Source organism: Lolium perenne, chromosome 1, assembly GCF_019359855.2.
Source record: "Lolium perenne isolate Kyuss_39 chromosome 1, Kyuss_2.0, whole genome shotgun sequence".
Lineage (NCBI taxonomy): Eukaryota > Viridiplantae > Streptophyta > Magnoliopsida > Poales > Poaceae > Lolium > Lolium perenne.
This window is the reverse complement of record NC_067244.2, coordinates 177,651,436-177,668,742: the sequence shown is the minus strand read 5'-3', so window position 1 is coordinate 177,668,742 and position 17,307 is coordinate 177,651,436.

Sequence of the window (17,307 nt, the reverse complement as noted above, 5' to 3'; positions counted from 1 at the left end):
GACCATCATGGCTAGAGTTGACTAGGTTGACCAGAATAAAAGTGACAGGAGGGGATGCTGAAATAAAGAGAAGATTATGTCACTTTTGACATTTTGCAAAACAATTCCAAATTGAGTGCCACCACCACCAATACATCACAATATTTATATAAATGAGATTCACCAAAAAGAATTTCAAAATTTAAAAGAAAAGTTCATGCGGCCATTGTGTCGAACAGGTGGCAGGCAGCTTTTCCAAATTGAGCTACACACTATTACACCCTGGTTTCTTCCCTAAACCCCTTTAATTCTTGATCATTGCACCCTCTTACAACCCCTGCTTCACCCCAGTACCTTGCTTGATCGATTAAAGTGAGAGGAGAGGGAAAGAAAACCTAGTCTAATGCATACCGTGGCCATGCCGGCCACCCTTGGCATCTCCACCTCCAGCCCTCGTTTCAACTCTTGCCCTTGTCCTGGAGCATCTACACAGCACAAGGACACCAACGGTACCCGCCCCTGCAACGCCACGGCTCGACTTTGGACAGAACGCATGCGCCCAAAAGCATGCCAGGGCATGCCAGCCCACGCGGTGAGCGCGCACTGGCCGCGCCAGTACGTCGCCCACTCGATCGCCACCGTCCTCGCCCTGCATCCCTACCGCGGCGTTGAGCAGCTACTCCCCGCCCTCTACACGCTAGACGAGGTGGTACCCGGGGTTTACTGGAAGCCCAATACCCGAAGAATAAGAAGATTCGGGAGCCCAAGATTTACTAAGGAAAGATAGAGTTGTAATAGGAAGTGTTGTTTGTGATCTGGCGGGATGAGTTAGAAACCGTCCCGGACTATGTAAACTTGTATAGCACGAATCCCTCGGCTCCACCTCATATATAAGGGGGAGTCGAGGGACAAAGAATCAATCGAATCATTGTCTGCAAACCCTAGTTTTCATAGTCGTCGAGTACTTTTCGGCTGAAACCTTCGAGATCTACTTGCCCTCTACTTCTAACTAAACCCTAGCCTATAATCCATAGGCATTGACAAGTCAATACCTTGTCAATTGGCGCCGTCTGTGGGAATTAGAGGCGTAAGGAGCTGATCTCGATGGCACGCTCAAGATCTTCGACATCGTCAACCGCAAGCAACACAATGGATCGAGGTAAACAGATCGCTACTGGTCTTGTCGATTTTGTTCCTCACCCACCCTCCCGTTTGGATGCATATGCGTATCTGGCGGAGCCCATGGAGATGACGTTCGGAAGGTTCCACTTTCGCGTCGAGAAGGAAGGATCGTATCGTGTCGAGATTCCGATTTCGTCGGAATCATCAGTGGCCGATTCCGATTTTTCAAGCTATACATCGTCAAACGAATCAGGAGAAGAAGAAACCTCGGCGACACGCTACGTCAGCATCAGAGCAAGAGAGAAACTCGCCAGGATCTTCAACGACATGTCGTTTGAGTCATCTGCGATTCATATATAAGCGATGGTTCAAGCAATGTCGACGATTCACGACTTCATCGACAAATCTTTGACAAGGGCAAGGTCTTCATCAATCTCAACGACGATGTCACCAAACCCAACATAGATCTGAGTACAAAGTATCATCAGATTTACGCCATTGAAAATCAAGAAGAGACATTCGAGGCTTTCGACAGTTTGGGAAATCCATACGTCGATCCCTCCAATCTGCGACAAGGCTTGGGCAACAAATACGTCGGGCCGAGCCGCGAGATAGAGTTCAACTTTCACAAGCAGCGTGGGACAGAGCTGCGAGAGCTATGAACGGCACAGAACCAATGGCTACCACAGCCACACCAGAAGAATTGCAAGCATATCAATATAGGCTCGCTCGAGCTGCCAGGGAATTGGAAAAACAGACAGCTGAGTTGAACAGGAGAAAGGAGGCAGCTTCGCATCCAAGAGAGAAGGGCAGATCTAAGTCGACAATCTAGAACTACGGGTGATAGCCATCGGGAGGCGCGGAACAGCAAGGTCAAGACTGCAACACATACCCGAAGCGGAAAGAGAGCACTTGGTTCAAAACCTCGACATGTCCTTTATGTCGATAGATACAAGAGGAAACATCATCCCTAAGACACCGAGAGGCTGGGTATATGGCGACACATGCTTTTATCCTTGCATCTAAACCACCTCCGGTGACCCAAGGGAAACACTGTACAATATGGCGGTAGCAGGAGTTGGAGCTATGGGGACAGCGTTTATATCAACGCCTCCCGAAGGAGTGGCAAGGCAAAATAGTCCGCGACCCGCAGAAGCAACGGCGGCACTCGAAGGGCCAAGTGGAGCAAGAGACACAAAGCACAAGCAAGAGTCGACGTGAGCGCGGCAAAGCGAAGGGATCATCGGCAATCCCCGTAACTTAACGACGAAGATATGTGCGGCTTACCATGCTTCACGAGGAGAGTCCGAAAACGCGAGTCCCCTCAGATTCAAGTTACCCGATAATTTCAAGAAATTCGACGGCCTTCAAGATCCAGAGGATTGGCTAGTCGACTATCTGGAGACGGTGAAGCCGACAGAGGAACTAGGGCAACAGCCATGCAAAGCATCCAGGTGCACCTGAGTGGTGCCGCACGATCATGGATAAAGAAACTCGCTCCAGGATCCATCGACAGTGGGAAAGTTTCGAGGACGTGTTCGTCAAGAACTTCAGATCCACGTGCAAAAAACCCGCATCGTTAGAGGAGTTGAGAGCGTGTCGACAAAAGCCGATGAGCCAATGAGAAAGTACATCCAGAGGTGGAATATCATCAAAAACTCGGCGAGAAAACATATCCGACGAGAGAGCAATAGATGCGTTTGTCGCAGAGTCGCGTGGAGACTTTGTCGAGGATTTGGGAAGGACCAATCCAAGGACAGTATCCGCGTTAATGGAGATAGCAAATAAATGGGCAGATGGAGAAGACGCTGTCCACAACAAACGACACAGTCGCCGCAGGAGGACCGTGGTCGAAACTATCAACCGAGGCGAAGATTTCCTCGGACGTACCGTAACTACGACGCCCAGACAAATTTCGGCAGGTTTTCGGACAAATACAGGAGGCAACAGAGATGATTACCAGAGAAGCAGTGAACAGCGAGGTGATAATAGGGATGATTCACGCAACAGGCAAAATAGTGGGCCGAGGTTTCCAAGACCTTTCGTGTCCCCCGAGGAAATGCTGAACGGACCGTGCCAGATGCATTTCTTCCTCGACAGCAACGGGAAAAGACAGTCAGGGCACCTGCAGAAAGACTGTCGAAATTTTCAGGCAATGTTCAGATACGCAGAAAATGCTCACGCTCGAGCAGCACAGAAACCCTCGGGAGCCTAGGAGCGAGGTTCATCTCCCGCCACCTCCCGCGATTACAGAGGACAAACGACACCAGCTAAGAATAGCGGCAGCACCCGCACCACCACCCTATGTTGATCCTAATTCCAACGGAGCAGTGTTGATGATTCAGAAGGGAAGGCCGTCCAATAGAGCTCAAAAAGTAATCTCACGACAGGTGTTTATGGCAGAGAAAATGCCTCCACCAACAGTTGAGTACCTTAATTGGTCAGGACAAGATATCGGCTTCACAATAGCAGATCATCCGCAGCAAGTTCCTCGACCAGTGGCAGTCAGCACTTATTCTCGCCAAAGAAGCTATCGCAGGATTTGATGTCTCTCGAGTGTTCATAGACGGCGGCAGCAGCTTGAACCTCATGTATGCAGATACATTGAGGAAGATGAACATATCCTTAGCAAACTTGAAACCAACAGACACAAGGTTCCACGGCATTACACCAGAGAAACCAAGTTATCCATTGGGAAAAATCAATCTCGATGTTCAATTTGGGACCCGAGAAAATTATAGAATCGAGAAGCTCGAATTTGAAGTCGTGGATTTTCCATCACAATACCACGCTCTGTTGGGACGACCAGCATATGCTAGATTTATGGCAGTACCACACTATACATACCTGTTGTGGAGGTTGCCCGGACCAAGAGGACCAATCACGGTCAAGGGAAGCTTTGCCTTAGCCGATAAGTGCGACAAGGATTTTCACAGTTGGCGTAAACTTTCGGGATGCAAGCCGAGTACTTGGCGTCAAAAAGCATGACTGATTACGACGTCTTGCCGTACGTTGGAAGGCCAAATAAAGAATCAACTTTCAACACAGAGAAAAATTCTAAGGAGGTGCAGATTCACCCGACAGATCCAAAAAAGACGACATCTATCGCAAACGATATGGATATCGCATAGGAAAGCGCGCTCGTCAAGTTCCTCCGTGAGAACTGAAAATCTTTGCATGGTGTCCAGCCGACATGCCAGGAGTACCAGTGGAACTTGCCGAGCACCACCTAAATTTGGATCCAACAGCGAAACCAATCGCACAACCTTTGCGGCGTTTTTGAACCAAACCGCAAAGCCATGCTTTCAGAAATAAATCGACTCGAAGAAGCTGGTTTTATCAGAGAAATATCTACGTAAGCCACATGGGTAGCTAACCCAGTGATGGTGCCGAAGAAAAACACGACAGTCCTTCGCATGTGCGTCGACTTCACGTGTCTCAATAAACATTGTCCTAAGGATCACTTTCCCCTCCCAAGGATCGATCAAATTATCGACTCCACGGCAGGTTGCGAACGTCTTTCCTTCTTGGATGCATACTCTGGTTATAACCAGATCAGATTAAAAGAAGATGATGAAGCCAAGACAGCGTTTATTACACCTTACGGCGTGTTTTGCTACAAAACAATGCCCTTTGGTCTAAAAAATGCGGGAGCAACATATCAGAGGATGATGCAGAAGTGTTTAGCAACACAGATCGGGAAAAACGTGCAAGTATACATCGATGATGTCGTCATAACATCAAAAAAGGGGACAACATTGATCGAGGATCTCAAAGAAACTTTTGACAACCTCGACAAATTCTGCCTCAAACCGAACCCGACGAAGTGTTCTTTTGGCGTCCCAATGGAGAACTTCGGGGTTTCTAGTTTCGGCAAGAGGGATTGAAGCAAATCCCGACAAAATACAAGCCAGAGTAACAATGAGAAAGCCAACAAAGTTGAAAGAAATACAGCAGCTAATCAAGCGAGTCGCAGCTTTGAGCAGGTTCGTCGCCGAGTTAGGAGAAAAAGCGTTACCATTTTATGCGCTGATAAAACAAGGAGATAAATTCCAGTGGAACGAAGAGGCCGACAGAGCTTTCGAGGATCTGAAGCGAAAAATCTCGACACCACCAATCCTGGTGGCTCCAAAGGAAAAGGAACCTCTCCTGCTGTATATTGCAGCCACGCCCCAAGTGGTTAGCACAGTATTAGTTGTCGAAAGAGAGGAAGAAGGGAAAAACCATGGAGTGCAGCGCCAGTATACTTCGTGAGCGAAGTCTTGTCACCTTCAAAACAAAGGTACCCTCAGTACCAAAAGCTAGCATATGGAGTGTTCACGACAGACGAAATTGCGCCACTATTTTTCAGCACACCCGATCATAGTGGTCAATGAAGCTCCCTTGTCAAATATACTGAATAACCCCGGAAGCTACGGGTCGTGTCTCCCTTTGGGGAATAGAACTTTCCCCTCGGGACATCACGTATGAAAAAAGAAAAGCAATAAAGTCGCAAATACTGCCAGACTTCATCGCAGAATGGATGGAGTTGCAAAATACAGGACCACCAGATTTATCGAGAACTTGGACCATGAACTTTGATGGGTCCAAGAGACTAGAAGGAGCTGGCGCAGGAGTAGTACTCATATCACCTGAAGGCGACAAATTGAAGTACATCCTCCGGATGACGTTCCTTAACGCATCTAACAATGAAGCAGAGTATGAGGCTCTCATACACGGGATGAAGATGGCGAAAGCCTGCGGAGCAACTCGATTAAAAATCTTTGGCGACTCACAGTTGGTGGCTCAGCAAGTTATGAACCAATGTGATGCAATCAATGATAGCATGGTGGCATACAAGGAGGTGTACAACGAGCTTGAAAAGTTATTCGATGGATGCGAAGTAAATCATATTAGCAGGTTGAGCAACGACGAAGCCGACGTTCTTGCAAACATCGGGTCACAGTGCCTTCCAATCCCGCCAGGTGTATTCTGGGAAGAGATAACAGAGAGATCCACTAAGCCAACAAAGTCAAAAAAGAAGGAGAAGAAACCCTCGGGGGCTGCCAAGGAAAAGCAAGAGGACGAAGAAGAGGATCAGGACTTGGTCATGGTGATACAGATACCGTGGATGCAGCCGTACATATCATACATCATGAGGAAAGAAATACCCGATGATCCAGTTGAAGCAAGGCGAGTAATTCGACGCTCCAAAGCTTTTACGGTGGTCAAGGGAGAATTGTATAAGCGAAGTATTTCAGGCGTTTTGCAAAGGTGCGTTACACCCGAAGAAGGAAGAATAATCCTGAAGGATGTACACGAAGGAATATGTGGCCACCACGCAAGTAGTCGAGCTATCGCAGCCAAGGTTTTTCGGGCAGGATTCTACTGGTTGACAGCAATCGAGGACGCCAAGGACATAGTAAGAACTTGCGACGCATGTCAAAGGTTCGCCGCAAAACCTCACTCTCCAGCAGCAGAGTTAGCACCAATACCATTGTCTTGGCCCTTTGCTCAATGGGGACTTGATATGGTGGGTAAGTTACACAAATCCTGGCCAGGAGGAAAGGAGTACATGCTAGTAGCTGTCGATAAGTTTACAAAGTGGATAGAAGCGAAGCCGATAAATTCACCGAGATGGAGCATCCGCAGAAAATTCGTAAAAGGCCTCGTCTTCAGATTTGGAGTGCCCACAAAGATCGTCACGCACAACGGCAGCAACTTCACATCCCATGAATTCAAAGATTATTGCGAAGAGGTGGGTATTAAGCTGAACTTTGCGTCGCTTGCACATCCTCAAACCAATGGGCAAGTCGAGAAAGCCAATGGCATCATCTGCAATGGTATCAAGAAGCGCTTATTAGGACCACCGGAAAAAGCTCGACATACATGGCCGTAAGAACTACCAAGCGTGTTGTGGAGCATCCGAACAACACCAAACACAAAGAACGCAGGAAACTCCGTTTTTCCTGGTTCATGGAGCAGAAGCAGTACTACCAATCGAGATAGAGCACAACTCTCCACGTGTCGCTGAATATGATGAAGAAACGTCGAGAAGAGTGCTAGAAGACGACGTCGACGCACTTGATGAAGCTCGAGATGAAGTATTATCTCGGGTAACCAAATATCAACAGATTTGAAGAATTACCACAAATGACGTTTGCGGCCAAGATCTTTTCAGGTGGGAGACCTAGTTCTTCGGCTCACGCAAAAAAGTCATGAAAAACTCGAGTCACCATGGCTTGGCCCTTACATTGTCACGGAAGTAATTGGAGGAGGAGCATACAGAATAAAGGACAAGAAGACAGGGTGGAGGAGCCAAACCCCCCGGAACGTGGCGCAACTTAGGCGTTTTTACGCCTAGAGTCAAAATATAGTCTTTGTAAAGCTTCAATGTACTGAAACGCCCGCGAGTTTTCAGACGCACTCTTTTCCTTTTTCGGGGCACCGAGTGGGGCCGGAGAAGGTTTTTAATGAGGCGGGCTCGCGGTGCTGCAATATAATAAAGATAGTGACAATATAACTTTTCTTCTTTATCGACATGACCAAAGTCTTCGCTCCGACGAATTTCAATATAGTTCATCAACAAAAGGAAAAACTTGCCTTGGTATTCAAATACCTCGTGAGTCAACAAAAATACAAAATAGTACTCAATAAAAAGCACGGGGGCTCATATTCGCCTTAAATATATAAATGCCTTGGTTCAAAACCTCGCAAGTATACAAATATAGTAAAGAGTCACCGAAACACTCGGGGCTAAACAAACAGAGAAATATAATGATTGCTTTACAATATAGTCGTGGATTACAAAGAAAAATATCTACAAGAAGAAACTAACTAGTCTTGATTCAATATGTCATCAAGAGTAACCCTGTTTTCCTCAGGAGCAGCACCAAGAAAATCGGCATAATGGCCATCGGCAAAAAAGTCGGCATCCATCCGAAGTAGGTCCTCAATCATTTCTTCGGCTATAGGCGTAACCTTCGTGTTAATCCTGTCAACACCAACTCTCCGACGTTTTACTTTTTGGTGAACCTTCTCGACAACCTGGTAAGGTCAAGCTTCGAGTGGCGATTTGGAGCATGATAAGAGCAAATCTGGCGCCAGCTACTAGTTGAGCTTTGACAAAATCATGGATACTGCGAGCATCCTTGAACCTTTCCATCAATTCAGGAAGAGTTTTTGGTTGGACGTTCCGAGGAAACATGGAGTTGTAAACCATGGACAAGGTCTTGGTACGTGTCGAGGAAATCACGAGTTTGAGAGGCGCGATCTTGAAATCGACAATTTGGCGGGTCCTTTCCGGGTAGCCCAAAACAAAGAACCATGGTCCAAGGAGAGATTAACAAGGAGGGTTGTCCTAGCATTCACCCTCTCTTCCTCGGCAGCAGATCGCAAAGGCACCTATCAAAACAAAAAAAAAAAAAAAAAAAAAAAAAACGGAAACCTTAAAAGAAACAATAGTATTCAGATAAAGGATATCAGCAGATTAAACAGGCATACCCGACATATCTCAGATCAAGCTTCATTCATTAATTCGAGCATGAAATTTTCTCGAATAGTCGCCTTTTCAGCCTCGGAAGCAGCAATTTCCTTAGCAGCTACAGCCTCGCGAGTTTGTTGAAGAGCAATTTTTTCGGCTTCAGATGACTTACGAGATTGCTCCATCATCACAAGTGTTTGCTTCTTCGCATACTGAAGTTGTTGCCGAAGTTCATCCAGTTCTTGCGACAAGGTATCGTCGACAGGAGCGGTATCACCAAAAGCTTTCCTCGCGCGGGAAGAAGAAGGCGAAACATTGGAAGGAGCAGAAGATGGAGTATAGTTATCAAATATCAACTGAAAAATAAACAAGACAACATCAAATAACAAGCAAAGATAGAAGTCTTCATTAATCTCTTGGAATAATTACAAGGGCATTACAGTGGAGTTAAGAAAGTACATGTCGCCAAATGACTACTTTGGCGACAGAAGCAAAAGAAACAGAAAGAAAAACAGAGGCATGCAACTAGACCTCCGGCCTCGAGGAGCTAGGAGTTGAAGCTGGCTTGATCCCCAGATACGCCAAGATCTTCTTCGTGTTGGGCGTGGCCGCCTTGATCAGCGACCTCCATCTTGATCGCTCTATCTGATCGGGTGTCGCCAACCTTCATCCAATCAAGCGTCTCGTTGGCTGTCGCAACTGTGGCAACAGATTCTCGACATCAACCTTCATATTCTCCTGACGCATCTTCAATCCCAGGTCTTCCGAAGCATTAAACATCTTGGCGAGGTTAAGGAAAGTTGCGGGTTCTTCTTTCTTCGGGAAGAAATAAGGGAACAACGCTGACAATCCTGCATTAGCATTTGCCACGCCTTCACGAATTTCGCGCCCGTGAAACTCCAGAAGAGAAAGTGCGTCAAGGAGAGGATCGTTGACAGGATTATCCAGATCAAAATCCTGGTTTGTTTGGGCTGCCACACGAGACAAGACATCAGTCAACAACCAAGAAACAGGAAGTGCAGTAAAATAAAAGGGATTGATAATATTACTCGTAGTACGTCGACTTTGCGACTTCAAACGCTTGAGGATTCCTTCGTCACGAGAAGCTTGTGCAGCTTTGTGCTCATCCAAGGCAGCTGTCGCATCCTCAAGTTTCTTCTGCAGTTCCTCGACACCAGCAGCTTTCGCCTTAGCTTCATCAGCTTCGACCTTGGCTTTGCTAGCAGCGAGTTCGGCTTTCTTGCGAGCCGCCTCACTTTGCTCAAGTTTTTGAGCCAGTGCGTCGGCGCGTTCGTTAGCCTCTGCAAGTTTCTCTGTCGAGATATGGAAAAAAGAGAGAAGAAAGATCAAAAAATCGCGGCAAGTAACAGGAGTGACAAATTAAGGAAAAACGACAAGTATGAAAGTCGTTACCTTCGGCTCTATTAGCATATTCACGGTACCCAATAAATTGGGAACCGATGCGGAGAAGATCCTTGATCATAGGCTGTTCAACGTGAACACAGTAAGAGAAACATCGGCATAAAAAAAAAAAAAAAAAAGATGTGAAGAAACAAAATAAAGAAAATATAGATGTCGACAAACTTACATCATCTAGGAGCGGGGGCGACGAACTGCCCAACTGAGGGGCAGGATCAACAATCTTTTCAACCCGTGCCCTTTTTGGTGAAGGGGCACGGGGGCTAGAAGGAGTAGATGTATCAACATTTTGTTGAGGAGGCGATGATTCCTCCCCTTCAACTGGTTTTTCTGAAATAACTAAAGTATGTGACGTGCTAGTTCGAGCAGCCACATCTAAAGTTGGTGTTTCTTCATCATCACTGTGACAAAATAGCGGCAGCATAAAAGCAAGGCAAGATAAAATTCTTCAAATAAAAAAGGAAAAGAGCAAGGAACCTACGAGCTGATGATACTCTCGATGTATGGATCATAAGTCGCTTTTCGAGGTGCAGAGCAGCTTCTTCGGGTTTCGAGGTCCCGGAATCTTCGGCATTGCTCCTTTTCCTTTTGCTCTTCGGAGAAACAGCAGGAGGAGGAGATTGCGCTGATGTTGTATCTTCAGAGGCAGCATCCTTCTCGAGATCCCGCAGATTTTCGAGAATCATGCGGGTTCATTCACAAAAGAGGGGTCTCTCTGGTTGACATCATCGACAACGGCTCTTTCTTCGACCTCTCCATCCTCGTGAAGAGGAGGAAGGGAAGCCATAGTAGGATGATTCTACAATGAAATAGTGACAAAAGAGACTAAGTGAGATACCACTGCAATAAGATACGATGAACAGTTCAGAACAAGATAGAACTTCGGGAAGAGAAAATACCTCGGGAAAAGGATTGGAAGCACCGTATGGTTCCACTCGACAGAGGAGGGAATAGGATCCTTCTTGCCTAATCGAGAAATTCTTCGAACCAATTTTTCCAAGTCCTTTACGTAAAGATCACCGAGATTCTGTTGGCGTCATTTTCACCAGAATACGTCCAAAGGGGATTTTTGCGAGCCTGAAGAGGCTGCACTCTAATCCTAAGGAAGTAGGCAGTAATTTGAACACCGAGATAGCTCTTTGCCTCGAGTGTTTTGAAGATGACGGATACGAGCCATGAGCGCCTCTCGTCGCCTTTTCTCTTCTTCAGAAGCTTCGGCATCCCAGGAACGGCGACGCTGAATCCTGGCACTTCCGTCAAAAGGAACTATGTTGTGCTCCACAGAATTGGCGCTTTCTTCGTGGATGTAGAGCCACTTTTTGCGCCATCCTTGGACAGAATCAGGAAACTTGACGTCGAAATAATCGACATCAGTCCGAACACAGATAACAACGCCACCTATGTTATAAGTGACGTTGTGGGAGCCATTACGGCGGAGGCAGAAAATGCGCTTCCACGAGCCCAATTGGGAGGGATTCCGAGGAAGCATTCGCAAAGTGTGATAAAAATAGAAATGTGAAGGATGGAATTGGGAGTCAACTGGTGCAGTTGAATCCCATAAACGAAAAGAAGGCCGCGGAGGAAATCATGGATTGGGGTTGAAAGGCCGCGGATCAGGTGATCAACAAAACTAACCCGATACTCCATTGGAGGCTTGGGGTAGCTTTCTTCGCTAGGAAAGCGGATGGCGTCCTCCTTCGTCATGAGGCCGAGCCTCTTCAGCGTGTTGATGTCTTGATTGGAGATTTTGGATCTCTCCCACTCAAGATCCTCGGCGGCCATCTTGGATTCCGGCGTCTTTGTGGCGAGTCGGACGCGTGCGCGGTGGCATCAACGGCAAGTGGGCGAGCAATGTATGTGCGAACGGAAGATTGGAGAGAGTTGGGCGCAGGGAAGTTTTGCGAAGAGGAACAGGTAAGCGGCGCAAACAAGGGGATGAACGGAGGTTGAAGAAGGGTTTATATAAGAATCGGGTGAAGCGATTGTGCCGTTGGATGAAGAAATCGTGTGGTGAGAATGGATCTTTTAGACACAAGGGCAAAACAGTATTTTTATTGAGATAGGCGTTACCGTACGTGCGCCAGAAAGCGGAGGACGTGTGTCCCCCACTTGCACGACGTGTCAACATGGTCGAAGCAATGGACCCACAGGGCAGAGAACTCACGACTATTCGAGAAGGATGAAGTAAATTTGATTAAGGGAAGTATGTCGACAAGAAAAATAAAAGAAAAGTGACGACAGAAAGAATTATTCAATACTTCGGGAGCCTTTGATCAAATACAAGTTTTTGCCCAAATGCTCGGGGCTACTTCAAAAAAGTAAATTTTCGAGTATGACAAATATAGAAATTATGGGAGCCTACAACCAAGCACAAGTCCTTGGCTGTAGCCTCGGGGCTACTCCCATCGGAGCGCTGTTCGCGCACCCGAGAGATAAAAAAAAAGAGAGAAGAAGAAAGAGATCATATTGGGAAGTAATGAAAATATAGCGACAAGGTGGACTAAAATGTTGAGCCTACAACCAAGCACAAGTTCTTGGTTGTAGCCTCGGGGGCTACTCCCATCGGGAACGCTGTTCGCGTGCCCGATGAAATTAACAAAAATAGAAAAACAAGAGAGTATCTGTCGCGTTCTAATTACCTCTCCATCTACTGCCATCGGGAGCAGAATCTAAGTCATATATGGCTCGATCAAATGTGCCTTTCCAACAGCCGGAAAAGCACTCGACAATATATTCTCAGAACGCCGAAGTTGCGATCAATTTCTGAATGCCGCAAAATTTGCGAAGGTAAGACCCCAGATCCGTTCTCGCTGGGCGTGGCATCGCCAAAGACTGCGCTACGTTACTTTTATCCGTATCAACAGATACGAAGAAAAATCCTAACGGACGCGTTAGGTACCCGATAAATTTGACTGGGACTCGACAGAATGGTAAGACCTTAAGCGGCACCTGTCGACGTTTACACCAGTATCCCGAGATCATGTCCGGGGACGTGATTTTGAAGTAGGTTTTTGCGGATTGCCACTAGAGCAGTTAACTAGTACCTGATCCGTCAGATGAACTAGCCCCAATTACCAGTATCCCTGTACAATATAGAATTTTATGTGAAGAAATATAAAAGGTTAAAGCTTTCGAGTAAAAATAAACAATGGAGATTTTCCCTGACTCTACGATTCAAGCAAAATCTCGGGGCTCTTGACATAGGCATCCCAAATGGGCCTGCCAAGATGGTACCCGGGTTTATCGGAAGCCCAATACCCGAAGAATAAGAAGATTCGGGAGCCCAAGATTTACTAAGGAAAGATAGAGTTGTAATAGGAAGTGTTGTTTGTGATCTGGCGGGATGAGTTAGAAACCGTCCCGGACTATGTAAACTTGTATAGCACGAATCCCTCGGCTCCACCTCATATATAAGGGGGAGTCGAGGGACAAAGAATCAATCGAATCATTGTCTGCAAACCCTAGTTTTCATAGTCGTCGAGTACTTTTCGGCTGAAACCTTCGAGATCTACTTGCCCTCTACTTCTAACTAAACCCTAGCCTATAATCCATAGGCATTGACAAGTCAATACCTTGTCACCCGTGCCTGCCTTGCACCGTCGCCGTCGTCCTCGACCAAAATGATGCCGCGCGCCCCGTGACAGACTTTGCAAAAGCTCGAGCAATCCCGTCGCACTTTCTCTGCGCCAGCTAGCCGTTGAGCATCGCCAGGGCGACGCCTACACGCGGCCGTCCTTGCCTCGCCCCTTCGAGCACCCCAAGCACCACGCCATGGCCGTTCCTTCTCAGCACTCCGTGGCCAACCCTTGACACTATAAATAGGGGCGATCGGCTCCTCCCTTCTGCACACAATCCACTCCCCTCACCTCACTGAGTCTCCTCCACCCATCAATTGCACCAGACCTCGCCGGAGCTGCTCGAATCGCGAGCTCAAGACCGCCGGAGCCCGCGGAAGCTCTGCGTCGATTGGCGCTTCCCCGAGCGCCGCCGCTGCTCCCAGGGTTTCCCCATCTACTACACCTTCTCCGCGCATACTGCCAGACTCCTGCAACGGCCTGGTAGGCTCTCCCACCCCCTAGGCTCACCGCCAGTGAGCCCGTCGCTCGCCGGAGACGACGATGCTCCATCACCGTTGATCTCTGTTCTAATCCTACGGCCTAACGCGCGCGTACCGCTTCGGCGTTTAAAGAGGCGCCGACAGGTGGCCCCCACCTTGTCAGCACGGCCCGAGCGCGCCAGATGCGTGTTGGGCTGCGAAGTGCTGTTAAAATTCATTTCGGCCCAGTAACGCTTCCCGCCTAAGCCCAGGAATTCAAATCTAGTTTAACCTTTATTCAAATTTGCTCTGCTGAAGGTTTAGTAAATTTTGAATAGTTTGATTTCTGCCAAACCAAATTTAGCAAACTTTATACTGTTGGAAAGCCCATGAATTTATCTATCCAATGCCACTGGCCCCACCTCCAATTTCAGAGTAGATTTAATTTGACAAAAAGGACAAGACAGGGACTTTTGAACATTCAAACTTTATTTAAAATTCAACCAGAATAGATTTTTAAGTAATTCCAATTCTAATAAATCACAAATGATGTCCTCAAATTGATGATGCAATAACATAGCCCTATTGTTTGTATGATCATGGACTAGATCAAATAAAATGGCTATGTAGTCATTTCTAGAGCTTTTTAAAGTGGAATTCAAACTCAACCCTAATATGAGAGTTACCTCTCATTTAAATTTTGATCCTAAGTACTAATAACCAGGGGGAATGACTTAGGCTAATGAACCCTTGAGAATTATTACTTAGAGATTTTAATCCATTTAAATGTTAAGTTTTAAAACTATGTGAAGTGTAGCACTTCCATTAAATTGAACTCACATATAATAGATATGAAATGTTGACTTTGGGTCAACCTATATTTCATACCTTATTATTATATGAAGAGATTAAATCCTAATAAGAGGAAATGAAAATAAATGAATTCTTCTTAAGACCTACATACCAAATTTAAGAAATAGGAATAATGAGGGGAAATTATTTTCTTTCAAATAAAGACAAATCAATTAACCCACCATGCCATGTTTGATAAATAATAGGACTAGTGTGTGAACTACCTTGAGTGTTTCTAGTTTAGTATGTGAGCTTGGTTTAGTATTTATACCTCGTATTCGTATATAGACGCTAGTACGGAAGAATACCCAGAAGAGGAGGAGAACCACTACCAAGAAGAGGAAGACCACTTTGACCAATACCAACAAGGCAAGCTAACCCTTGCTAAACACAAGTGCTTAGCTCTACAAGAGCAAAGGCACCATCACACTTTACTTTTATGTATTACCTATCCCATGTTTTTACTTACATTTACCTTTGCTTATTTATTTCAAAGTACTTTTTGATTCATGATTCACTTGGTCTAGAGTAGAACAATATTGAAGTTAGCTTAGCACAATCCAAAGCTAGTTAGCACCCCTCATATAGTTGCTAGTGCTAATCAATTAAAATTGAATACTCTAGATGGGAACATGGTGAAGTGAAATGATTTTGAAAGAAAGTAAAGTGGAGGTGGATTTGAACAAGAGAAGATGGTGATTTTTGATAAAAGTGATGATTGGGTTTGAATGCGATACCCTTCCAATTATACAAGTACCCCCACAATACCTGATTATGGGTAGGGCTTAACTAGAAACTTGTGTATTTTAGTATGGGTTCCCTCTGAACAAACATCATAGGGGTTACGCTGCGGCTGCCTCCGTTAAGTGTGGATTGATGTTGAAATGAGGTGAATGTACGGCCCAAGCCCTGTGCAGTTCCCGGGTTAACTGCGGTTTCCACCGGGAGGCCAAGCTCATGGGGAGAGGTGCTCATACTAGCATATATAAGTGAAAGGTTTCGATTGATGATCCGCGTACTGTGTTACGATGATTCGGGGTTATCCTCGACGGATGAAATCAAAAGTTGTGGCACAAGAGTACAACCTCTGCAGAGTGTTAAACCTATTCGAATAGCCGTGTCCACGGTTACAGACGATTGGAAAGGCCATACTATCTCCGTTCTCATTAAAATGTTTTGATTCTAGAAATGAATGGTGGATTGAAAGGTGACATTATAGTGAACCATAATGAGTTGTGGGAATGACACTAATGTTCCCACTTGAGTTAGTGTAGCACATGATAAGGTTTTACCAAAGATTTATGAAACTAAAACTTGGCTTTATGCAAATAAACCTAGAGCTTAGCCCCCCCTTACAATTATTGAGTATTTTATCTTAGAGTTAGTTTGCGAGTACTTTAAAAGTACTCATGGCTTTGCCCTGGCTATTCAAATGCCAGACTATGAATGAGAGCCCCAGTATCAGGATGACGGACAACAGGACGTCTACGATAACTAGGATCGTCTTCTAACGTCAAGCGTTGCCTGTGGAATAGATAGTCCACTACTACTTCGCTTCCGCTACTATTTGTGATGTTGAACAATATATTCGTGTAATATTGGATCTTGTGATCTATGGTTGTAAGACAATATGTGTTGTAATAAATGATGACTCTATGCTACTTACTATTATGTCTCGCAAAAACATTATTCCTGGGATTGCGATGTACGACATAATAGGCATCTGGACTTAAAAATCCGGGTGTAGACATGTACCATATACAACTCTTCCTCAATGTCTCCATTAAGGAACGCCGTTTTGACATCCATCTGCCAAATCTCATAATCGAAAAATGCAGCTATTGCTAACAAAATCCTCACAGATTATAGCTTCGCTACAGGTGAGAAAGTCTCATCGTAGTCAACACCTTGAATTTGTCGGAAACCCTTTGCGACAAGTCGAGCTTTATAGACAGTAATATTACCATCAGCATCTGTTTTTCTTTTGAAGATCCATTTATTCTCCACAGCCTTGCGGCTATCAGGTAAGTCTACCAAAGTCCACACTTTGTTATCATACATGGATCCCATTTCGGATTTCATGGCTTCTTGCCATTTGTTGGAATCTGGGCTCATCATCGCTTCTTCATACGTCGCAGGGTCTTCATCATTGTTGTCCACAATCATGACATTTAGACAAGGATCATACTAATCAGGAGTGGCACGTTCCCTTGTCGATCTGCGAGGTTCAGTAGCTATCTCATTTGAAGTTTCATGATCATTATCATTAGCTTCCTCTGTTACCGGTGCAGGCGGCACATGAACAACTTCCGGTACTGCGCTACTCTGATCAACGAGAGAAGATTTAGTAATCTCGTCGAGTTCTACTTTTCTTCCAGTCACTTCTTTAGTGAGAAATTCTTTCTCAAGAAAGGTTCCGTTCTTAGCAACAAAGATT